Raw genomic sequence first — 27,246 nt, 5'->3', positions numbered from 1 at the left:
AAAGCAAATATTGGATATCCAAACACACTGGAAAAGCAAGATTTGGTTTTAAAATCACATCTCATGATAATGATAGAGGACTTTAAGGACATAAATAATTCCCTTAAAGCAATACAGGACAACACAGGTAAACAAGTAGAAGCCCTTAAAGAGGAAACACAAAAATCCCTTAAAGAATTACATGAAAACACAACCAAACAGGGGAAGGAATTGAACAAAACATTCCAGGATTTAAAGATGGAAATAGAAACAATAAAGAAAGCACAAAGGGAGATAACTCTGGAGATAGAAAATCTAGGAAAGAGATCAGAAGTCATAGACACAAGCATCACCAACAGAATATAAGAGATGAAAGAGAGAATCTTGGGGAAAGAACCGTCAAAGAAAATGCAAAATGCAAAAAGCTTCTAATCCAAAACTTCCAGGAAATTCAGGACACAATGAGAAGATCAAACCTAAGGATAATAGGTATAGAAGAAAGTGAAGACTCTCAACTTAAAGGGCCAGTAAATATATTCAACAAATTTATAGAAGAAAACTAAAACCTCCTTAACTTAAAGAAAGAGTTGTTCATAAACATACAAGAAGCCTACAGAACTCCAAATAGATTGAACCAGAAAAGAAATACCTCCCATCACATAATAGTCAAAACACAAAATGCAAAAAACAAAGAAAGAATATTAAAAGCAGTAAGGGGAAAAGGTCAAGTAACAAATAAAGGAAGACCAATCAGAATTACACCAGACTTCTCACCAGAGACTATGAAAACCAGAAGATCCTGGGCAGATATCATACAGACCCTAAGAGAACACAAATGCTAGCCCAGGCTACTATATCCAGCAAAACTATCAATTACCATAGAAGAAGAAACCAAGATATTCCATGACAAAACAAAATTTACATAATAACTTTCTACAAATCCAACCCTACAAAGGATAATAGATGGAAAACTGCAACCCAAATAGAGAAACTACACCATACAGAAAGCAAGAATATAATTTCCTTGCAATGAAACCAAAAGAAGAGAGCCACACAAACATAATTCCACCTCTAAAAACAACAACAACAACAACAACAACAACAACAACAAAGGAAACAACAATCACTATTCCTTAATATCTCCTAAGATCAATGGTCTCAATTCCCCAATAAAAAGACATATACTAATAGACTGGGTACAGAAAGAGGACCCAGTATTTTGCTGCATATAAGAAGCATTCCTCAGTGACAAAGACAGACACTACCTTAGAATAAAAGGCTGGAAAACAATTTTCCAAGCAAATACAAAGCTTGAAAAAACAAGCAGGAATAGCCATTCTAATATTGAATAAAATAGACTTTGAACCAAAAATTATCAAAAAAGATAAAGTAGGACACTTCATATTCATCAAAGGAAATATCTACCAAGATGAACTCTCAATCCTGAATATCCAAATGCAAGGGCACCTACATTCATAAAAGAGACCTTACTAAAGCTCAAAGCACACATTGCACCTCACATAATAATAGTGGGAGATTTCAACACCCCACTCTCATCAGTGGACAGATCATAGAAACAGAAACTAAACTGAGAAATAGAAAAACTAACAGAATTTATGAACCAGATGGATTTAACAGATATTTATAGACCATTTCATCCTATAACAAAGGAATATACCTACACCTCATGCTCCTTTTTCCAAAATTGATCATATAATGGATCACAAAACAGGCCTCAACAGATACAAGAATATTGAAATAATCCCATGTATCCTGTCAGATCATTAAGGACTAAGGCTGGCCTTCAATAACAACATAAATAACAGAAAGCTCACGTATACATGGAAGTTGGACAATGCTCTACTCAATGATAACTTGGTCAAGGAAGAAATAAGGAAATTAAAGACTTTTTAGAATTTAATGAAAATGAAGGCACAATATACTGATGGGACATGATGAAAGCAGTGCTAAGAGGAAAACTCATAGCTCTGAGTGTCTCCAAAAAGAAACTGGAAAGAGCATACATTAGCAGCTTGACAGCTCACCTAAAAGTTCTAGGACAAAAAGAAGTAAATACACCCAAGAGGAGTAGAAGGGAGGAAGTAATCAAACTCAGGGCTGAAATCAACCAAGTAAAAACAGAAAGGACTATACAAAGAACCAACAAAACCAGGAGCTGTTTCTTTGAGAAAATCAACAAGATAGATAAACCCTTAGCCAGACTAAACAGAGGGCACAGAGAGTGTGTCCAAGTTAACAAAATCAGAAATGAAAAGGGAGACATAACAAGAGAATCTGAGGAAATTTAAAAAAAATCATCAGATTCTATTGCAAAAGCCTATATTCAACAACACTGGAAAATCTGTATGAAATGGACAATTTTCTAGACAGGTACCAAAGTTAAATCAGGATCAGATAAACCATCTAAACAGTCGCATATCTCCTAAAGAAATAGAAGCAGTTATTAAACGTCTCCTAACCAAAGAAAACCGAAGACCAAATTGGTTTAGTGCAGAATTCTATCAGACCTTCACTGAAGACCTCATACTAATACTGTCCAAACTATTCCACAAAACAGAAACAGAAGGAACAATACCAAATTCCTTCTATGAAGCCACAATCGCACTTATATCTAAACCACAGAAAGACCCAACAAAGAGAACTTCAGAAAAATTTCCCTTATGAATATCGACACAAAAACAATAAACTTCTTATAATCTGAATCCAAGAACACATCAAAACAATCATCCATCATGATCTAGTAGGCTTCATCCCAGGTATACAGATGGTTCAATATACAGAAATCCATCAACGGAATCCACTATGTAAGCAAACTCAAAGAAAAAAAAAACACATGATCATGTCATTAGATGCTGAGAAATCATTCGACAAAATTCTACAACCCTTCTCGATAAAAGTCTTGGAAAGATCAGGAATTCAAGGCCCATACCTAAACATAGTAAAAGCCATATACATCAAACCAGTAGCCAACATTAAACTAAATGGAGAGAAACTTGAAGCAATCCCACTAAAATCAGGGACTAGACAAGACTGTCTACTTTCTCTCCCTAACTATTCAATATAGTTCTTGAAGTTCTAGCCAGATCAATCAGACAACAAAAAGAAATCAAAGGGATACAAGTTAGAAAGGGAGAAGTCGAAACATCACTATTTGCAGATGATATGATAGTATACTTAAGTGACCCCAAAAGTTCCACCAGAGAACTAAGCCTGATAACTTCAGCAAAGTTGTTGGATATAAAATTAACTCAAACAAATCAGTAGTCTTCCTCTAGTCAAAGGATAAACAGGTTAAGAAAGAAATTAGGGAAATGACACCCTTCACAATAGTTACAAATAACATAAAATACCTTGGTGTGACTCTGACCAAACAAGTGAAAGATCTGTATGACAAGAACTTCAAGTCCCTGAAGAAAGCAATTGAAGAAGATCTCAGAAGATGGAACATTCTCTTACGCTCATGGATTGGCAGTACTAATATAGAAAAATTAGCCATCTTGCAGAAAGCAATCTCTAGATTCCATGTGATCCCCATCAAAATCCCAACTCAATTCTTTATAGAGTTAGAAAGAGCAATTTGCCAATTCATTTCTAATAAAAAACCCAGGATAGCAAAAACTATTCTCAACAATAAAAGAACTTCTGGGGGAATCACCATCCCTGACCTCAAGCAGTATTACAGAGCAATAGTGATAAAAACTGCATGGTATTGGTACAGAGACAGGCAGATAGACCAGTGGAATAGAATTGAAGACCCAGAAATGAACCCACATATCTATGGTCACTTGATCTTTGGCAAAGGAGCTAAAACCATCCAATGGAAAAAGATAGCATTTTCAACAAATGGTGCTGGTTCAACTGGAGGTCAGCATGTAGAAGAATGCAGATCGATCCATGCTTATCACCCTGTACAAAGCTTAAGTCCAAGTGGATCAAGGACCTCCACATCAAACCAGATACATTCAAACTAATAGAAGAAAAAGTTGGGAAGAGCCTCGAACACATGGGTCCTAGGAAAAATTTCCTGCACAAAACACCAATGGCTTATGTTCTAAAAATAAGCATCGACAAATGGAGCCTCATAAGACTGCAAAGCTTCTGTAAAGCAAAGGACACTGTCATTAGGACAAACTGGCAACTAACAAATTGGGAAAAGATCTTTACCAATCCTACATCTGTTAGAAGGCTTATATCCAATGTAAACAAAGAACTCGAGAAGTTAGACTCCAGAGAGCCAAATAACCCTATTAAAAATGGGGTACAGAGCTAAATGAAGAATTCTCAGCTGAGGAATATCAAATGGCTGAGAAGCACCTGAATAAATGTTCAATATCCTTAGTTATCAGGGAAATGCAAATCAAAACAATCCTGAGATTCCACCTCACACCAGTCAGAAAACTCAGGTGACAACAGATGCTGGTGAGGATGTGGAGAAAGAGGAACATTCCTCCATTTTTGGTGGGATTGCAAGATGGTATGACCCCTCTCAGAAAATTGGACATTGCACTACCCTGAAGACCCAGCTATACCTCTCTTGGGCATATACCCAAATGATGCTCCAACATATAACAAAGACACATGCTCCACTATGTTCATAGCAGTCTTATTTATAAATAGCCAGAAGCTGGAAAGAACCCTGATGCCCTTCAACAGAGGAATGGATACAGAAAAGGTGGTACATTTACACAATGGAGCACTACTCAGTTATCAAAAACAATGCCTTCATGAAGTTCATAGGCAAATGTATTGAACTAGAAAATGTCATCCTGAGTGAGGTAACCCATTCACAGAAAAACACACATGGTATGCACTCATTGATAAGTGGATATTAGCCCAAAAGCTATAATTACCCAACATATAATTCACAGACCACATGAAGTTCAAGAAGGACAATCAAAGTGGGGATGTTTCACTCCTTCTTTAAAGGGGGAACAAAAGTATTCGTAGAGGGGATATGGAGACAAAGTTTGGAGCAGAGACTGAAGGAATGGCCATTCAGAGCCTGCCCCACCTGGAGATCCATCCCATATACATTCAGCCACCAAGACTAGATAAGATTGATGAAGCCAAGAAGTACATGCTGACAGGAGCCTAATATAGCAGTGTCCTGAGAGTTTCAGTCAGAGTGTAACAATACTGAGGCAAACGCTAGCAGCAAACCATTGAACTGAGAATGGGATCCGTATTGGAGGAGTTAGAGAATGAATTGAAGGAGGTGAAGGGGCTTGCAACCGTATAAGAACAATAATACCACCCAACCAGACCTTCCAGGGATTAAACCACTACCTAAAGAATACACCTGGACAGATCCCTGACTCCAGCTGCAAATGTAGCAGAGGATGGCCTTTTTGGGCACCAAAGGGAGGAGAAGCCCTTGTTCCTGCCATGGCTGGACCCCCCAGTTTAAGGGAATATCAGGGTGGGGAATCAGGGAGTATGGCTGGTTTGGGAGGGGGAACACCCTTATAGTAGAAGGGGAAGTGGTAGGGGGCTTATGGACAGGAAACTGGGAAAGGGAATAACATTTGAAATGTAAATAAATAATATCCAAAAAAGTGAACCAACTTTTCTTACCAATCCTCGTATTCTTGAGAACTCCAAGGACCTTTTGGTCATTCAAAAGAGCATCACTCAGTGCAGCGTTTTTAGCTTTTCTTGCTATTGACTTGTAATTTGATCCCATTGTAATCTTATCTGATACCATTTTTTATATTTTCGTGTTTCATAAGTCTTGCTTTATGGCATAAAATGGTAGTGTTTTAGATAGTTTCATGGGCTTCTGATAAAAGCCTGAAATGGTTAGAAGGTTCTGTAGATCCCTGTTTTGTCCATTTGATTTGCGATGCTGTTTTACCTGTGAAACTCTCAATTTTACTTTTAACACATTACATGCGTGTTGCATTCATGTTTTCACATGTATTTGTGGTGTATGCACCCATGCATGCCAGAGGTATAGTTGGTATCATTTTTTGGTCACTCACCACCTTATTTTCTTGATACAGAGTCTCTCACTAGATAATGAGCTGTCCTTTCTTTCAGACCAGTTGTCCAGCAACCCCCCAAGATCACCCTGTTTCTGTACAGCCTGTGTTTACGAATGTACATGACCATGCCTGGCTTTCATTGGTTGCTAGGGAACCAAACTGAGGTCATTATGCTTATGCCCAAACATTTTACCCACTTTACCCACTGATGAGTGTAGATATTGATTGCTGTATCTGGATCTTTCCATTAATATCCAGTAGTTTTTATTTTATCAAACAGGGTATATCGACAATCAGAGACTATTATCTGTAATTGTTGCATATTCTTGATGCATTGCTTTATTTACTAGTAAGTAGTGACCTTATTTATTCCTCTTGAGTAACTCTGGCTTACAGTCTATTTTGCCTGATTAAATGGTCCCACCCTTAGTTGCTTTTAGATTGCACGCTTTGGAATTTCTTATTAGACCCTTTCACTTTCATTCTGTTTCTTTGTTTTGCCTATGAAATGCATTTCTTGTGAACCAGAGATGATTGTATCTTACTTTAAACTCATTTGTCTGGTCCGAACCTTAACTGGGGAGTTAAGACTGCTTATATTTAATTTGGTAAGTAGTAACTTTTCCTTTCATCTTAGAGATTTGGCAATTTACTGTTAATAATTTTATTCTTTCCATTTATTATTAATTTATCTTCTTTACATGATTTATTCTGCCCCAAACTTTTGTGGTTGTATATATTTAGAATTTCTTTGGAAATGCTGTGCAGTCCTGGCTTAGGTGTCCTGGATTACTTTATGTTTATTGTGGAATTACTGTATTTCTCCTTCTGTATTAACGGATGATTTTGATACGGTAACTTTGGTAGTTGTCATATTTCAGGGTTTGAAATACTACCACCCAGGTTTTCTTGGTCTTTATGGTTTCTTTTGGTGGCTTGTTGTAATTCTGATTGGTTTGTGTAATTTTTAAGCACCTCGGCACTTCAGTTTTAAGCTTTTAATATCATTTCTTTGTTCTGTACTCTTGGCACTCAGGTATCACAGCACATGGAAGCTTCTATTCCAATCCTGCCTGTTTTCCTTGTGGACTTGAACGTCCATTCGGTTACCTAGAGTTGGAAAAGGTTCTGCTCTGATTTCACGAGTACGTTCTTTTGTGCCTTTACTCTCTATTTTGATAACCTTTTCTAACATTACATATTTGTAGGTTTGGTCTCTGAATCCTGTCCCAGAAATTTGCATGTGTTTCTCCCTAACCTTATCCTCAGTCCTGATTTCTATTTTTGTTCCATGTCTTTGTTGAATTTCCTATGCGAGTTGTTGAGTATCTCATCCAGCTTGATGTTCTCATCTCCTTTAAAAAATTAGCCTTGTTCACTTTATTAGTTTATTTAAATAGTCACTGAATTCAGTTGTCATTTTTAAAACTATAATTTTGAATTCTTTGGCATAGTAGTCATTATTCTGCATTGGGATTCAGTTAATTGAAGAGCTGTGGACTTTTGGAAGAACAATGTTTCCAATTTGTCTTACTTCTTGTGATTTTACATAGCAATTTGTTCATCTCTTGGAATGGCTATCTCTTCCACTGTCATTTGAGAGTCTCCTTTACTGGTAGCTTTCCCCCTAGGGTTCAATTTTCAGTACCATCCAGGAGAAAACAAACAGCCATAATGGCAATGCTCAAGCAAAGCAGAAATAGAAACAGAGCTAATCAGAACCAACCGCTAGACCATCAAGAACCATAGAAAGCACAGTCACAAGATTAATATAAGATAGGCCATGAAGTTGAGATTAACTAGGTCAAAGTGAATGAAATAAAGCTGGGACAAGGTAAAGGATGAAGAAAAAAATATGGTTAAGTAAAAGAGAAAAGAAGAGAATAGTGTGGCAGAGGAAAAGAGCAAGTGGCCAAAGTGGAAAAGAAATCAATACAAATTAGGTAAAACAAAGGAGAGGAAAGGAGAGAGAAGAGGGGAGGGGGGGAGGGGAGGGGAGGGAGAGGAGGGAGGGGGAGGGGAGGGGAGGGGGAGGGGAGGGAGGAGAGGAGAGAGAGGAGGAGAGGAGAGAGAGAGAGAGACAAAGGAGAGAGAGACAGAGTGAGACAGAGAGAGAGAGAGAGACAGAGAGAGACAGAGAGAGAGAGAGAGAGACAGAGAGAGACAGAGAGAGAGGGCTGCACCCTGAAAATCAAGGGAGCACAGTAGAACTGAAGACACTGTTGGGACTGAGTGGATTTGCCTAACATTGGGACATTAGTTACAAGGCCACAAAGAAGCCTTATCTTATATTAAACTTGATGCAAAAAATTTATATAAGACAACCTAGTTCAGCGTCACTCACATCTTTTATCTTTTTTAAATTATTCTCTTTTTATTTATTTACTGTACATCCTGATCACTGTCCCCTCAACCCTCCTCTCCCTATTCCCTTCTCCTCTGAGAGGGTGGGAGCCCACTTGGGTATCCCCCAACCCTGGCATCAAGTCTCTGTGGGGATAGGCACTTCCTCGCCCACTGAGGCCAGACAAGGCAGCCCAGATAGAAGAACATATCCCACAGACAGGGAACAGCTTTTGGGAGAGCCCCTGCTCCAGTTGTTCCAGAGCCACATGAAGGCCAAGCTGCACATCTGTTACATATGTGTGGGGAGGCCTAGGTCCAGCCTGCACACACGCCTTTCTCGATGCTCATGGGGACATAACTTGTAATATGCATTTTGTGGAATGGTTTCAATATTCTGACATGTTTTAAAGTGCTTTCTTTAAAATAATTTCACATTGTATTTTAAGGATATCTCTTGAGGCATAATACATTTTTAATTTAAGTGGGTTCTTTTCGTGGGGGAGCTTGGCTTGTCTTTTCCAGAATGCAAACGTGCTACTGAGATATCTTGGCTCTGAGAAACAATCTTATTAAAAACATCTTTCGAGATCTTCATATTTTTGCTGTGCCGATTTTAAGAAAAAGTCATGTTGCTATTTGAGACATTGCTTTTGCGTTTCATAAAGGCATTCAATGATAACATAGGTCATTGTTCTCTGAGATTTGCAACAGCTGTGAAAAGATTCAGTATCCTGAATCCATTCTTGATTTTCAGCGGCGACTGCTTAAATCCTTCTGCCTTAAGTACGATAACAAAAGGGAAGCCTATGATTTCTATATTAAATGAATTGGGAGTATGTTTTACAGTTTTTGGTAAGTAATACTTTTTTTACTATTTGAGGTTTAAAAACAATTTACATAAGACTCGGTTATTTGATGTCAAACAATAACAGCTAAATAATCCTATTTATCGGGTTACAGTACTCAGAAGCAACTATCAGGATTGCACGATGAACTTGAAAACTTCTACTCAACCAAAATTTGTGTTTCTGTGGTGGTTTTCAGTTATGCCTGTCTGAAAGTGAGACGTCACTAGAGTAAGACCGTTGCTTTGAAGCCAACTGGGCCTGGGTCTGGATCGTGGGTCACCACACTGTCACTGAGCGATGAAAATGAAAGAGGTTGCTGTGCTGAACTCCTGTAATCCCAGCCCTCAGTGGGTTGAGGCAGGAGGATTCCTTTAGTTAGAAGCCAGTTTGGGCTACATAGTGAGTTCCTAGCTGTCCTGGGTTATGAATTCAGTCCCTATTTCCCTCTCTCCCCTAGAAAACCCCAAACTAAAAACTACAGCAGAACAATATATCAAACAAATAACAAAATAAAGTGACTGGTCTCTCGGTTGTCTTTTGATATACATTGGGAAATAATGAGGCCCCCTCACAGAGCTTCTCTGAAGGCCGAAGAAGACAGTAGCTTGGCACACAGGCCCACAGGAAGCATTTCAGCTGTTTCATCCTTAAAGTGAGCGGGTCCTAGGTAGGGAAACAAAGGGCACTCCCACTGTTAATAAAGTGCGAGGGCGTCACTTTGGTGATATTTTAGACATTAGTTGCTTACGCTGAAGTAATTAAAGAGTTTCAACGAGGGTGGAGATTTACAGGCTTCTATCTGTTTACCTACCATCCTATTTAGGGGAGATGCTGTAGCTGGCAGTGGCTGTATTTGTATGTTTGGATGGTGGAAGACATGTGAGTGTTTCTAGATTTTATACAGCGAATGGATGAAAGTATCAGTTCTCAGCTTTTGAGCATCTCCCAGCTCCTGGTGTGTCACACTGCTGATATTTTACTTTAAAAAGCGAAAAGTGCATTGCGAGCATCTTCTCGTGTCTTCTTATTATGGTTAAATAAACATAATAAAATTTATCTTTTTACCATTTAAATGTACTGTTCAAGGTCACCGAGATCATTCACATTGCTCTGAATGAGATTTTATTTTTGTTACATTGGTAGTTGCAAAGTGTTCCATTTATTGGACATTGCTTTATTTAACAGATTTACTATTATATATTTAGGTGGTTCTATTCTTCTTCTTCTTCTTCTTCTTCTTCTTCTTCTTCTTCTTCTTCTTCTTCTTCTTCTTCTTCTTCTTCTTCTTCTTCTTCTTCTTCTTCTTCATTTTTATAGTAAAACTGGGAGTGTGGAGAGGTTGTCGACCAAGGGTGTTAGGACATTTTAGATCTTAGGAATATTTATCTTGAGAATGGATCGGATGACAAGGCCACCTGGTAAAAGAACAAATCATATAGGACATCAGCACTTATGTTGTCCTCTCATAGACTCATACTTAGCTCGCTTCCTTATATAACCCTTATGGTGCTTCCCACAGTGGGCTAGACCCTGCCATATTATCTAACAACCAAGTCAGTTCTCCATAATCCCACTTCCCAGCCAATCTGATCTCTGCAATCCCCCTGTTGAGACTTTCACATTCTTTTTGTAGGGGAAATTAGGCTGTGACAAGGTGACAATGAAATCTAAGTAGGACATCGTCATTTAGCTTCGCATGCAGTATTTCTTTCCAGCTTCATTTTTTCATGTGGATGAGATCATGTTTTGACTATACCACTCTGTAGTTTTTCTTGATCATTCTATATATAAATCATTCCCCTGAACACGTGAGTTTTTATTCTGACACAAAATAGATGACACATTCGTGTGAGAAATTTAGGGGCAGTATAAAGGGACTTTAAAGATTCAGAGGAAGGAAGAAAATATGTAAGGGAGGGATAAGAAAGATTTGACCACTTAAAACGTGATGACTTCAACCTGAGGTGCGCTGTAAACTTCATATAGACACTGGCATTTTAAGATATTGAAAAGAGTATAAATTGGTTTTCTCGATTTCTTTTAAAATGTGATTATAGAAAATATTAAAACCACAGTGCTGCTATATACGATTCCTGTTAACATTATTATTGAGCCTAGTGTCATGAGGCCTGAAAAGGGAAGGGATGAGTTCCTTGGGAAGGTCAGCTGGTGGGATAGATTAACGGTTTTCAGTATAGCACACAGTCATTCTATAGTGACCTCGAAGGAAGGAGAAATCCGAGTACTAACTACCTTGACCTTACTCTGTATTCCAACCTGTTCTCTCACTTCCTGCCTGTATCTAATTGGTTTAGTCCAATAGGAAGCAAGCAGAAGGAGCCAGCTAATGGAGTCCATTGAACTTGGAATATCCAGAACTAGAGCAGGGTAGAGAAAGAGAGTGGAGCTGGGGAGGAGCCTACCAGTGGTGCAGGGCAGACCAACTCATTAAAATGCCCTGTCCTAAGATCATGATATTCATAAATACATGCTCATGCGATAAAGTCATCAGACTTAGTAACAAGACATTTCACTGCGAGCAAAGCGTTTCTTTTCTGTTAGTTCCCACACTCCTCAATACTCTTCGCTTGTTTGGGTTTTGTCCAAGACAGACTGTTGTCTGTCTAAACAAATATGAACGCAGCCATTGTTTCTTTCATTTCTTCATGTTTCATCACCATCTTACCTACACCCTGAAAAAAAACATCAGTTTATTTTGTTGAAATGAAGCAGGCTGTAATTATACATTTAGGAACATCTCTCTCTCTCTCTCTCTCTCTCTCTCTCTCTCACACACACACACACACACACACACACACACACACACACACACACACACACACACACTCTAATAAGAACGAGACCATGAATTTGAAAGAGAGCCAGGGGAGAGTACATAAGAGGGTTTGGAAGGAGGAAAGGCAAGGGGGAGATGGTGGAAGCATAATCCCAAAAGACAAAATTACATTACTAGTTTGTGTCTACTGTGAACTGCTGTTCCTAGACTGGGAGGTTTTGCTGCTTTTAAGACTCTTCTGTCTGTTGGTCATGAAGGACATGAGCACGGCCCTCTGGATCAACTAACCAAGATATGTGTGAGCTCACAGAGACTGAAGCAGCAGGCACAGGGTCTGCATGGGTCCTCTGAGTGTATATTACAGCTATCAGATTAGTGTTTTTATGAGACCCCTGAGTCTTACAGGTGGGTCTCTGACTCGTGTGTGCTCTTGAGACTTCCTCCTCCTCTTGGGTTTCCATGTCCATTTTCAATTTCCATGTCTTGACTTATTTTATTGTGTGTCATGTTTGGTTGTCGTCACTTGGAAGTCTCTTCCTTTTTAATGAGAGACAGAAAAGGAGGGTTTGGATGGGAGTGGTGGGGAGGTGGGGAGGAACTTGGAGGTATAGAGGGAGGGGAACCTATGATTAGGATATATTGTACAGGAAAAGAAACTGTTTTCAATAAAAGGGAAAAACAGAGACTCTTTCTTCTTTTGTCTGGCTGTGTTTGTTAGTGCAACTTGGGATAAACGTAAGATGGAGAGTTGGGATTGGACCTGTTTTATGGGCTGTGAGTACCCAAAAAACTGAGTTTTCTGGGGAATTAGTAGCATGTATCTTAGCATGTGCCAGTGATATTGTGTGCTTTGTCTGTTCTTCTATCAGGCTTTTCCAGAGCTGGCTTGGCTCTTGCTCTCCTTTTGTTCCAGCTATGTGTACGCCTGGTTTTTAATGACTGGGGTTAGGCACAGAGGCATTTGTACTTCCCAGGTACAAATGCAAGTGATCATATGTTTTGGAGTCTGGTCAGCTTATCAGAAATATCTTTTAAAAGGAGAGATGGCTTAGCTGCTGAACCTTTTTTTTGCACAAATATGAGAACTAGTGTTCAAATCCCAGCACCTATGTAGCAAGCTCGTAACTCCAGCTCAGATGTCATGCACCCTCTCCTGGAGTTCATGATACAAACATACCTATATGCCTACATAAATAAAAATTTAAAACCCATATAAATAAAAGTAAGCAAAACAAAATAAATAAGTAAAAGCAGTTTCTCAGCTTTTAAAAATGCGGCTGAAGTCATAGTCATGATTTATGTGAGCTTATGATGTCTGACTTTGTATCTATACTGATCTTCTGGTCTACGGCTGTACTGGCCTTCAGCTGCACTAGAAGTCTGAGGTACAAATTAGATATAAAACAATTGAATGCTAAATCTGATCTTCCTTAGTTTTACTGTTCTTGTCATTAAAACTAAGTTTCAATAGTGCGTATTTTAAATAAAAATTACTGTATGTATTTTATTAACTTTACTTTTTAAATTAGCATTTAAATTGGTGTGATAATTGCTTGCAGACATGAGTATAACGTGCTGTTATAAGTAAATCTAAATGCACAATGTCGTGTAAATATAGAGTGTAGAGTGAAAACTTACAATGAGCTGACATATTCCTCATTTCATGCAGTACTCTGGTGACATTTGAGATGTCCCGATAGTCACTTTGAGCTGTCACATTGCTGTGGACTAGTATAAACATGTGGCACAGCTCATGCTCTGTTGGAACTTGGTTCTCCCCCCTCCCCTCCCCCTCCCTATCTCTCCTCCCCTCCCCCTCCTCTCCTCTCCTTCTTCTCCCTCCCCTCCTCTCCTTCTTCTCCCTCCGCCTCCCCCTCCCTCTCTCCTCTCCCCCTCTCTTCTCCTTACCCATCCCCCTCTCCCTCCATCTCCCCCTCCCCCTCCGCCTCTCCTCTCTTTGTGAGAACTCCCTGTTCTATAGATTGTCCCTGCCCCAGCCTCTGGTATAGCCATCATTGTACTCATTGCTTAGATAGAGTCACCTCTTTAAAGTGTCCCACATATAAGTAAGTGTATGCGTAGTCTTTCGGTAGTGTGCTATCTTACTTAGACTGTCCTTCCAGTCCCTCATGCTTATGGAATCACAGATCTCATCCTTTCTAGAGGATGAACAATAGTCTGTTATGCATACATACATTTACAAAACAGGTTTTTTCCTCTGGTGGACACAGAGACAGACTCCAAATCTTTGGCATTTCGACTGCATGAACTTGGGAGAACCAATATCCCTGTCACATCTTTATTTTAGCTTCTTCGGATGAATTCTCAGAGTTGAAATTGCTAGGTCTTACAATTGTTCTATTTTTAGTTTTCTTACTGTTTTCTATAATGAGCGCTAATTCACACGATCACTGACAGCCCTTGGGGATTCCTCTTCCCCACGTCTTGGTAGCCATTTGAATAGATGTGAGGATGCGCTTCACTTACTCTTTGTCTCTCACCATTCTACGAGGACCCAAAGGCTTTGTCTCCTTCCTATCTATTGTATGTTTAAGACCAAAAACAGTTCGGGATACAGACAGGGTGCTCCACAGCTGTTAGATCTGTTAATGATGTCTTAGTTACTTTTCTTGTGGCTGTGACCAAACACTTGACAAGCAGCAATGTAAGACATGGAGAATTGACCTTGGCTTGCAGTTGAGAGGAAGTAGTCCACCATGGTAGAAAAGCATGGCGTTGGGCAGCTCTGTAGCAACTGAGACATTTGTTTGCATCTAGATGGATCAGGATGAAGAGAAAGGGGACCCTGAGGACTTTGCCTTTTTACCCCACTCAGGCAGTCAGTTTAAGGTGTGTCTTCCCCTTAGTTAATTATTTCTAGACACAGCCTTACAGACGTGCCCAGAGCCATGTCTAAGCATTTCCTAAATGATTCTGAAGGCAGTCAGGATGGCCATAATGCTAATCATAGTAGCAGTTTACATGGTATTACCTTTATGATTACAAGATATTAAAATTATTTTATAAGACATATGGAATTCTTTAAGAATGGGGTAGCCTCTCTCTTACGTAGCTTGCCAGGGTCTCTCAGTCCAGTCCAGAAGTCACCAATATTGGCTAATCTTTCTAGATTCATTTTTTAAAAAAATGTGCCTATGGAGTTAAAACAACTTTGAATACAGATCAAAGGAAATAATCCTTCTCCACTGGATTGTCTATACTCCTTGGTAAAAGATCAATCTTTGTAGTTATGTGGATCTTTCCGAGAGCTCTCCATCCTGCTGATGACTGATTTGATGGGTTTACTTATCTATTACTTTCATTGCTGACACCCTGTCGTGAGCACCATCGATTTTAGTAAGTCTTCAAGTTACATAACCATCAGCCCTTGTTTATTTTTCCTTTCCATCAACATTGTGCTTTGTATTCTGGCTCTCCATGTAAACATTAGAACCAGTTTGCTAATACTCACGGAATGACGTTCTTTAAGTAGAGATCTTGGTTAGGAGGGCATTGGATCTGTACAACAGTTGGGAAGAATTAACATGGGAAATACTGAGCCTTTTGTCCATCAACACACGATATCTTTCTATTTATTTCATTTTTGATTTCTTTCATAAAATGTATTCTGTGTGTGTGTGTGTGTGTGTGTGTGTGTGTGTGTGTGTGTGTGTGTGTGTGTTTGTATGTGTGTGTCCATGGGTATATTTTCTTTCCTTTTTCTTAAATTTAATTTTTTATTTGATATTTTATGTATTTACATTTCAAATGTTATCCCCTTTCCCAGTTACCCCCTCTCCCATTCTCTTCCCCCTGCTTCTATGAGGATGCTCTCCCTCCCACCCATTCACTCCCAACTCAACACCCTGGCATTTCCCTACATGGGGAAAACAAGCCTTCACAGGACCACGGACTTCTCCAGTGCTATCATGTGCGACTGGAGTCATGGGTCTCTCCATGTGTACTCTGTGGTTAGTGGTTTAGTCCCTGGGAGCTCTGGGTGGTCTGGTTGGCTGACATTGTTGTTCTTCCTATGGGGTTGCCGACCCCTTCAGCTCCCTCTCTCCATTTATTGTTTTGCCTTTTCCTTCTTTTGACAGTGTCTTTTAGTAGCAGAAATGTTCAGTTTTAGTGGAGTGAAGCTTATGAACAAACACACATGTATATCTATGCATTTTGTTAGATTTATTCCTAAGTATTTTGTTTGGAGAGGTACCAGCGTAAATGGCATATTGTTTTAAGTCCCAATTTCCTGTTCATCTTAGTTCATAAAAAATGATTTCTGTAGATTGTCTATATTATAACCTTGTTATAAAAGCTTATTTTTATTGTCATAACTTCATAAGACTTGTGGGCATCAAGAATGTTACTGGAGGAAAATATAACTGGTTATTTAGCTAATACAGGCCAAACATTTCATATTCAAAATGCTTCAGACAAGAAGTGATTTGGATCTCAGAGATTTTTAATGTTAATTTATTAAATCATTATTAATTTAATAATAATTTACCTTGGAAATGGAATGCAAGTCCAAACCCAAATCATTTACATTGTATTTTTTCTTGATTAATAGTTGGAAGTTCAATGCAATGCTTTGCCTCTCTTTATTTTTAAGTGACCCGTTACATGCCATCTCGTATGGAATCACTTACTCATTTGTGGTCCTCCAAAAATTTAAGATCTGGGAGCATTTGGGATTTTTCGATTAAAAAAATCTGAACATCTTCCTTATATATGAGAATTCCAGCAAAGTAGATATGCCAGTGCCCGAAACCTTCAGCTAATTATAAAAAGGGAAGGAAATTCTCCTTGGCCTGTGATTTTCTAAGGGATAGGTAAGGTGTCATAACCGCTCAATGTCTTTTCAGAGGAAACCTGCCAGCCTACATCTTAATGTTCCACTGAAATGTTGATTGCATGTATCATATTGATTAATTAAAAAATGCTATAAATATTTTACTGTATTCTTAAAATACCCTGCTTTATGCAAATCTGGTGCTTTTAAATACGCAACAGTGAAATGTAAATTCGTGGAGAATTTTTACCTTACTTGAACTTTCACTTAGGAAGGGGTCCAGTACAGTAGTTACTCCCGGTCACTCCCTAAGAAGTCACTGGTGTCTAAGGACTCCCTGAGGAGTCCTTCTGTGTGCTGAGTAAGTGCTGTACGGCTGTGCTGTATCCAGCTTGCTTTTCACTTTCAGAGACAGGAATTATTAAATTGACCAACCGGTCGTGAACTTAGTTCTTAACACAGGCTTTGAACTTGTGATTCTCCTTACTCAGTCTCCCAAAAAGCTGGACTGAAGGCTTGTACCACCGATTCTGTCTTTGATTTTCCTAATGACCACTTATTTACTCTTGTGACAAATATAGTTCTTATAAATACAGTAGAGATATACCAGGACTTTCCTCCTATCATAGTGTGATTGCATCTTACCAAATTTTCAGTTGGGAATAAAAAAATCTGAATATTTTTATGAAGTATGTCTGCATGATCACATGCACTAAACATAAGTTTAAATTAGGGTATTTTCGACCAGTTGTTGGTCATACCATTGCATTTCCCTGCATTGCAAGGCTTCTTTTCCAAACTCCTTAATATTTTATTTGGGACTACAGTGCTTTCTGGATTGCAAAGAGACATAGCTGAAGGCCTCTAAAAACCACAGTGTTTGCTAAGTGAAAGCTGGGCTAATTAACCAGACACGTGTTAAAAATGCTTGCTCCTAACTTATAGTCTTGCACTTACTGGAAGCTGGGACTGGAAAAACATTCTTGTGATTTAAACCTAACTTTTCATGTCATTTATCTTCAATTTTAGGAAACCATGCGTTTGATTTTGGCATTGACATTTTGGGAGACTATGGAACAAATGTACTTTACATGGTTCCTCAGTGACGTCCATGACAGATTCCCATCTGAACCTCTTGAACATGGCGCAGTCAGAAAGACAGCCAATCGGAAGGATCGGAAGATTGGCTCAATGGGACTGGCTCAATACTGTGGCCACGGTTAATGAGGCCAAGGTAAACTATAAAGATCACGTGGAAGCCACTAATGATCTGGCAGAGGAGCTCAGAGCAGACGGAGCCGATCTTGTGATTGCGATGACCCACATGAAGTGGGAATATGACACAAGACTTGCCGACTGCGCGGAAGGGCTCAATTTGATTCTGGGAAGCCATGACCACGAGTATGGAATCAGGAAAGTGAATGAGACTTGGATTGTCAAAAGTGGATCTGATGTTAAAAATCTGACAAAAATAGATATACTATACGACTGTTTGGTGCGTCTTTCCAGTATGCATTTGAGAAAGTGGACATTCTGAGCTATTTGGAAGAAGATTCATGTGTCAAAGCAATAGTAAGAGATTTTACTCAAAACACACAGGTGGGCAAGGATTGTGTTGCAGAGCGACATGTGGGTTGTGGATAGTTTGTCAGCATTGTAGACATCGTCATGAATTGCCTGTGATTGACGGCATCTTCAGTCACAATTCATTTGTGATAGTTTTCTCTCTTTTTAAATTTACACATCCACTCATTTTATTTATGGGCGTGAAATTACCATAAGAAGATGTGAGAGCAACCCTGGGAATCTGGTGACAGATTCGATGGTAGAGGCCACATGTGCTGACGTGGTACTCCTTAACTCAGGGGATTTCGGTATTAAAGAGGACATAAAATGACCAAAACCAGGTTTCCAGAACTTGTAGTAATAGTAGGCATTTTTAAGATTTATAAAGTCCTACTTAGAAACTTTATTAATTTCATGAGTTCAGCTACCCATTTCCCGTCATGATTGGGTATTTGGCACCAGATTCCGGAGTTCAGTTTGTCAGTGTAATTTCTCCGAAGAAATCACCTGTCACTCATGTGTCTTAAATCTGTTGTGCTGATACACTTGGACTAAACGAAAGGCAATAGATCCAAGTCTTTCACTGGAAGTTTCTGCTTTTGACCAGTCCTGCCTTCCTACCTCTTTAATAAGGAAACCATAAGGGTTTTCTACTGGACTGACAGGGGCCTGCTCTTGGCCTCTCCATTTTTGTCTGAAGTTGGTAGACTTAAGAGTTTTAAGACTTTAAGAGTCTATAGAAAGTTAAAAACAATCTTCTATAAACAACTTTAGTTTATGTGCTGTAACAGAGCCTTAGGCATTATCTAACTACAGACACTGGGTCTCGATTTTCCACAGTTTAGAATAGGGTGGAGCTGGAGCTCAGTGGAAGAATTCTGGCCTGGTGTGTAGCAGGCATTGAGTTTGATGACATTTCAGCTTCTGCCTTCTGCTCCCCAAAGTTTACAGTGTAACCCCACTTAACATCCGAACGATAAACTTCTTAGAATTCCGTTTTTCGTGGATGATACAAATGGTCTTAACTTTACACATGAGTGGTTTAGGAAACATTTCCCAAGAGTGAAACTTTTTGTAGTTGCTTCCTGTGAAGATCTCTGTTCTGTAAATCATAGGCCTGGTTCTGTGGACAGAGGGAGAGAGGGCAGTGACTTTTCGGTTGTTAATATTACAACTTTTAGTTAAGAAGAGCATGGTAGCTAACATGAAATCAGATCTTCTAATGAATATGTCACATGTAAGATTAAACTGGAGGTAAATGGGAGACAAGACATTAGAAACCAGATCGGGGCCTTTTGTCCTAGGGATGTAAGAGTTTGAGTTTAAATGTAACATTGAGTCATCCAAGTACTGCCAGATGGAGAAAACTTAAAACGTTTTCCTCTCTTTGAATCACTGTAGGCACTCTCAGATCTGACAGAATACACCCACCAGAGAATTTCACTGCACGATCTTTAGGCCACACTCCCCACAGTGGACCCAGTCTTAGTTATCAGAGCAATGGGCGTGCAGCTGCCCGAAGCGCTTGAAAATGGGGTTTACAAGTGCCCCGCTCCGGATGGGAGGTATGTTCATAGGCTGTGACTACACGATGGTCTTAACTTTAACATGGGACTGTACAAAGACAAACTTAAAAACAGCTTAACATTTTACAATTTAAATTTAAAAAGCCGTAAAGTGTCAATGTTAATATGTAAGTATAGTTTAAAAGATCTCTCATTCTTATTTTTACTAAACAGTTTTTGAGAGTGACAGAATACTGGTATGTAAAATGTAAGCCATCATTAAAAATCAGCATTATTTTTAGTTATATGCAAGTATATTTATGTACTACTGAATTTCAGTATTTAAGCACCTAAACCCAGTTTTTCTTTTACTTCTTTCAGATTGTTTGAAAAGTAAAGCACCACTTTGCCGTTTAGCTTTCATTCCCAGATCTCACTAGAATTCTGTTAGATGAGGGAGCCTGAGGGAGTAGACTTAGATGCATGGGTGCTTCTCCCTTGTGTTATAGCCTTAAAGCAGGTCTCTGAGAATATTATAATCTAGGTATTGTCGTATTACACCTAGGGTACCACAGTGGCAAGAAATATAAGCTGAGAAAATATGAAAGAAATCTTCTGGAGAGAAGTCAGAGAAACACTTTATGCTTTCAATTTGATAAATTACTATATCAAATTAGGTTCGATATGTATAGAGACATCAACACGTTATATGATCCATCCACTTAATCTGTACAGCTGTTCCCTATCTTTTTCGGAGTTGTGCGGTTATTGTCAGAGTCCATTCAAGAACATCTCATCACTCTGCAAAGGAATTGTTCATCGCAGGTCGGTCACTTTCACTTTCCTCCCAAGCCTCAGCTCTAGGAAAGCATAGTCTCCTTTAATCTCCCTGGTTACCTGGTAGGTCAGTTATAGGAGCCAATCCCGAGAGATGCGACTCCTTTAAGCTTCTCCCACCGAGCACGTTCTCAAGGTTCATCCGTGTTGTAGTACACAGCAGTATTCATTGCCGAGCAGCGCTCCACGTGTGGAGAGTAACACGTTCACCCATCTCTCATCACGGACACTTCCAGTGTTTCCAGTTTTGCTACCATCACAAACACTGCTGCTGTGAAAACACGTGAGCAGGGCTGGTTGGGTGCTCAGGCACACGGTACATGTCGGATTTGAAGTGCTGAGTCATATGGAACCTGACAGGTTGTTCTCCAAAGTGACTGCACTGCTTTAACATTGTCCCAGCAGGATGTCACCTAGAGACTTCAGTGTCTCTACTTCCCTGCCAACACTTGTTACCTTCCCCATTACCTGTCCCAGTTAACAGGAAGCAGGGACTTGGGATGCTGCTTAGTATCTCTCTGATGGTTGTCGATGGTCAGTTCGTGTACTTACTGGCCATTCGTCTGTCTCTTCCTCAGATAAATCTCTCTCTTTACCCTTTTGTAAAAGTTGTCTTAAAAAAAAATCTTACTGACTTACATGTTCTTACAGATGGAGCCTCAAAATCTTATTTTATTTATAGAGTAGAATGGAGATTGTCAGAGCTGGAGTGCAGAAATATTAGTCCAGGGATATAAAATTATAGTTGGTAGGAGAAATAGTTCCAGAGATTTATTATACAGCATGATGATTACAGTTAATTAGGATACATTGTATTCTTAAAAAACGATGAAAGTTCAGTGTGCTTAATACATAGCAACTATGTGAGGTGACACATGTTAATTTGTATATTCTCCCAAGTGCATTTACTTTTAAACATCATATAGGACATGCTAAATACTACAGTTTTATTTATTGATGCAGAAATAAAATTTTAAGCTAAATAACATTAATAAGATATGATTATCACTATTGAAAAACAATTGATGTAACTTTTTACTGAGCTTCATCCTAACAATGCCCCCTTCTTCCTCCAGTGTTTTCTTTCTCAATTCAAGGCAAGTGGATTTACCCAAAAATTGTCTTCCGCTCCACCATATTTCATTCTTTCTTTCCTTTTCCTTTTTGTTTCTTAGATATTGTTTTATTTACATGTCAAATGGCATCCCCTTCCCTGCTTTCCTGTCCATATCGCCCCTATCCCATCTCTCTCTTCTTTTATGAGGGTGTTCCCCACCCATCCACCCACCCCTTCCCGCCTCCTTGCCCTGACACTCGGGGGGTCCAGCCTTGGCAGGTCCAAAGACCTCTCCTCCTATTGGTGCCCAACAAAGCCATCCTCTGCTACATATGCAGCTGGAGCCCTGGGTCCTGGATGGTGGTTTAGTCCCTTGGAGCTCTGGTTGGTTGGTATTGTTGTTCTTATGGGGTTGCAAACCCCTTCAGCTCCTTCAATCCTTTCTCTAACTCCTCCAATGGAGACCTAGTTCTCAGTTCACTGGTTGGCTGCAAGCATCCCCGTCTCTGTATTTGTCATGCTCTGGCAGAGCCTCTCAGGAGACAGCTGTATCAGGCTCCTGTCAGCATGAACTTCTTGGCATCAGCAATATTGTCTGGGTTTGGTGACTGTATTTGTATGGGCTGGATCCCCAGGTGGGGCAGGCTCTGAATGGCCATTCCTTCAGTCTCTGCTCCAAACTTTGTCTCCATAGCTCCTCCTATGAATATTTTTGTTCCCTCTCTTAAGAAGGACTGAATCATCCACACTTTGGTCATCCTTCTTCTTGAGTTTCATGTGGTTTGTGGATTGTATCTTGGGTAATCCGATCAGCTCCACCATAATTCTTATAATTGACACGTATCTTAGAGTTCCAATTGCCATGATAAAAAGCACCATGACCAAAAGCAACTTGGTTCATTCATTGTGCATTCATCCCTGAGGGCATAATTATGCAAGAACTCTCAGTAGGAACCTGGAGGCAAGCTATAGAGGAATACTGCTAACTGACTTGCTCCTCCCGGCTTACTTAGCCTGCCATCTTCTAGCACTCGGCCATCAGCCCAGGCGGGTGTTATTACCCACAGTAAGCTGGACCTCACACACCAATCATCAATCAAGAAAATGCCCTACAGGCTCACACACAGACCAGTTTCAATTGAGGCGCCACTTTGCAGATGACTGTAGTCTGTGCCAAGTTAACAATAAACTAACCAGGACAGTATGCTAAGGCCTGTTTGCATGTGGGCAAGTTCAATGATGAGACAATGATTTTTAGCCTGACTATAAATAGAATTAAGGGATAGAAAAATGATTTTCAGGGAGAGATCAATATTAGACCCTGAACATGAAATCAATGTTAGCAGATAGGCATATATATGATAAGCAATACTAGTCAGAGTCTGCTTAACCTGACACATAATTAGGAGAGTAGTTTAATTGATCTCAAATATTGGTATTTTTCTCATGCAATTTAAAGATATTTGAGATACCTTTGCATCTAAGTTTAATCAAATTTCTGACAATACCTCTGCATATAAACTAATCAACTTCCATCTGAAATTTGATTAGTTAATTATACCTGAGAAACTCTCTGTCTATTTCCAACAGACCTTCCACAGACCGCACTCAGCACATACTAACACACCAGTTATTTTTCTAAAAATCAAGTCGTTCATGTAATGCTTCTGCCTGAAATTACATAACAGTTCCCTTTAGCCCACAGCAAATGATCTCAAGTACCTCAGAGGCATATTCTCAAATTGGCTCAATGTCATATTCCCAAACCCATGCCACCTGTCACATGTAAACTGTACTTCTGCTCTCTCATTTAATAAGAAAACCATCTTTTAACTCCTGATGCACCGGATGTCTTAAACCTGTGTCTCCAATAACCTGTGGCTTCTGCCTAGCATACTCTATCTCTGTCACCTCAGATTAGTCACCCCTTTCTGTTGCTCTCCTGGTAGAAGTTTAATCACAGCTTTCGGATCATTGTTTCCTAATGCAAACATTCAGTGTTGCAAATTTCTCTATAAGCACTACTTTAGTGGCCTCATACCGATTGCTGATATGTTGTATCTGTACCCTTGTTTAGCTCAGAACACAAATTTCATTTGATATTTTCTTCATTATCCATGGATTATTTATAAATACATATTTATAAATATGTATTTATAAATACATATTTAAGTTTTTAAGATTTTCTTTTACCTTTGCCACTGGTTTCTACTCAGAAATCATATTTTGTAGGATTTCCATTCTTTAATATTGGAGCATTTATCTCATGGCCTTGGAGATATGTCTCCAATGCCTTGGTTAAATTTTCATGTATACTCTAACATATACTCTCTCTTTATATATAGAGTGTATATATATACTCTAATATATATATATATATATATATACATATATACTCTAACATATACTTTTAAAAGTTGGTGCTGAATGTTTCTGTTCTTCTAAATCCTTGCAACCTTTCTACCGACTCTAGTATTTAGTAAGGAATATGGAATGATTCAGTTGGTCATGATTTTGTTTTCTCTTTCATTTGTTTAGGTTCTGGTTGTCTGGTTAGGTATTTAAAACTTTGTTGTTAGGGACATATATCCAATGTTGTGCCATACTGACTAGTTGCGCGTTTTATTACATAAAGTGAAGGGGTCAAAAACTACAGCATGGTTGTTGTTATTGTAGTTTAATTCAGTTGTCTCTCTATTATTGTAAATAAACTTTGCTTCCTCTTAACCAGACATGTTCATTTAGGTGTTCTCTGTGACTTAATTTATAATGAGTTAGATTTGTGTGACAAAGGCAGTATGGCTGGTGAAGCTTATAATACTTACCTGCCTATTTTATGAAAAAACCAGTACTCCCCTTTCATCCTTTGTCTCTCTTTGCTCTGAAGTACGCTGTGGGCTTAGCAGGCACAGTCCAGTTTTCTTTTGATTTTTCTTTGTACTGTGTATTTTTGCACATTCACTCATTTTTAAACTACGCAAGTCGTCGTTCTTTAGATGCTTATGAGACAGAATGCAATTTGTGGCGTCTCTCCTTTTAGTTGTGAGTTGGAAACCTTTGACTCTACTAAATTACTTTTGGTTTTGCATGTCTAAATATTTAGTATTTATTTTGTATTTGATTCTGTCCTTCCATTCTGTATTTTGTGTGTTCTGTGGCTTCTGCCCAGCGTGCCCTTCCTCTGTCACCACAGTTTTGTCACCCCTTTCTGTTGTTCTCCTGGTAAATGCCCATACAGCTAATCTTGTCTGGCCTCCCACTGAGGCTAGAAAAGGCAGCCTGGTTAGGAACCCAACAGAGGGTTACTATCAAAAATATATATAGAACTCAAGAACGTAGACACTAACAAACAAAATAACCCAATTTTAAAAAGGGGTACATAGCTAGACAGAGGTTCTTAATAGAGGAATCTCGAATGGCTGAGAAGCATATAAAGAAATGTTCTGCATCCTTAATCATCAGGGAATGCAAATCAAAATGACCCTGAGATCCCATCTCACACTATCTATCGGGATGGCTAAGATCAAAATGGAGCAAGAGGAACACTTCTTCATTGCTGGTTGAGTGCAAACTTGTACAACCACTTGGGAAATCAATTTGGCTGCTTCTCAGAAAATTGGAAATAGTTCTACTGAAGACCCAGCTATACTGCTCCTGGGCATATGCTCCACTGGAACACAAGGGCACACACTCCACTACATTCATAGCAGCTTTATTTGTAATAGCCGGAAATTAGAACCAACCCAGATGTCCCTCTACTGAAGAATGAATACAGAAAATGTGGTTCATTTACACAATGGAATACCATTCAGCCATTAAAAGCAAGGACATCATGAATTTTTCAGGCAAATGGATGGAACTAGAAAATGTCCTGAGTGAGGTAACCAAGACCCAAAAGGACAGGCATCGTATGTACTTACTGGTAAGTGGATATTGGCAGTGAAGTACAGGATACTCATGATACCCTCACTCCACAGACCCAAAAGAACCCAAACATGAAAGAAGGTGAAGCAAGGATGCTTAAATCTCACTTAGAAAGGGAATAAAATAGTCATAGGAGGCAGATGGAGGGAAGAAACTGGGTGGGGGAGGGGATGGAGATGGGCATGGGGGGGGGCAGGATAAGGTGTGGGGAGAGATAGGAGAGAGGGCCAGAGCGCCAGGAGAGTAAATGGAGAGCTGAAGTTTAGGGGATGAGGGGGATCCTTAGAGACCTGGGATAGGGCAGGCTCCCAGGAGTCAATGTGGTTTACCTTAGCTGAGAAGCATATTAGCAGGGATATAGAATCCGAAGAGGCCACCCCCTGTAGCTAGGCAGGACTCCCAGTGTAGGGATAAGGACATCAACCCACGGACAAAATTTTTGACCAAAATTTGGCCTGTTTTTCAAGAAATGCAGGGACAAAGATGGAGCCAGGACCGAGGGAATGGTCAACTAATAACTGGCCCAATTTGAGACCTATTCTAGGGCAAGCACCAATTCCTGACACTACTAATGATATTCTGTTATGCTTGCAGACAGGAGTCTAACACAACTGTCCTCTGCTGGGCTCTACCCTGACTGAGACTGACGGAGAGGTGCACACCCAAACACTGGACAGTGCTTGGGGACTCTTATGGAAAAGTTGGGGCAATGATTCAGGACCCGGAAGGGGATAGGGACTCTACAGGAAGACCACCAGAGTCAACTAACCTGGACCCTCGGGGCTCTCAGAGCTGAGCTGCCAACCAAAGAACAGACACGGGCTGGACCGAGGCCCCTGGTACATATGGAGCAGACATGCAGCTCCGTTTCCATATGGGTCCCCTAACAACTGGATCGGAGGCTGTCCCGAGAGCTGTTGTCTGTCTGTAGAAACTGTTCCACACAGCATTTTAAATTTTAATTTCAAACATTAAAAATTAAAGAATTCAAGAGAACACTCTATTTTTCCCAGATACTTCTGTTGCTTTTTCCTCATTTCTCAGTTTCCAATGTTTTGGTATCATTTCCCTTTGGTCTGAATAAATTCTTTCAGATTATTTTCCCTTTATTTGCAAACCATTGTCTTCTGTAGTTGTTCCTGAGTTTAATTTTCAGTGGTAATTTCTGATGCATCTGGTTCTGTTTCTCAGATATTTTTGCTTCTGCTTAGATTTTGTGGATCTCTTCCATGGAATTCGTGAGATTTTTCCTCCACTGTTTCTTTAATTAACTTTATTTAATTTCTGAAATTTAGATGATGTAGTTAGCTCTTGGGTTCTAGTCTTAAAGATACCAGAAACTTCGTTATTTATTTATTTTTTTAATATTTTCCTCTTTTAATATTTTCTTCTCTGGTACAAAGATTTAAAAATTTTATCAGTGTATGTTTTTCTAGTTCATGACTTTTAACATTAATCTACATTCTGTTATTGAGACTACCTAGTGAATTTTAATTTTACTTACAAGTCAAAATTTCATTGGATTTATTCCTCTCAGATAGGTGTTTTGTGTGTGTGTGTGTGCGTGCGCGCTGAGGGTGTGTTTGA

The 27,246-nt window shown here is 39.4% G+C and overlaps 1 pseudogene; it reads left to right on the top strand.

Annotated features, from left to right (window-relative positions):
- The window catches only part of LOC116896039, a 65,300-nt pseudogene that overhangs the window by 31,635 nt on the left and 6,419 nt on the right, over positions 1 to 27,246 (top strand).

The sequence above is a fragment of the Rattus rattus genome, chromosome 3 (genome assembly GCF_011064425.1).
Source record: "Rattus rattus isolate New Zealand chromosome 3, Rrattus_CSIRO_v1, whole genome shotgun sequence".
NCBI classification, from domain to species: Eukaryota; Metazoa; Chordata; class Mammalia; order Rodentia; family Muridae; genus Rattus; species Rattus rattus.
Note: the sequence above shows the minus strand (reverse complement) of the source record. Positions and strands in the feature narration are given on the sequence as shown.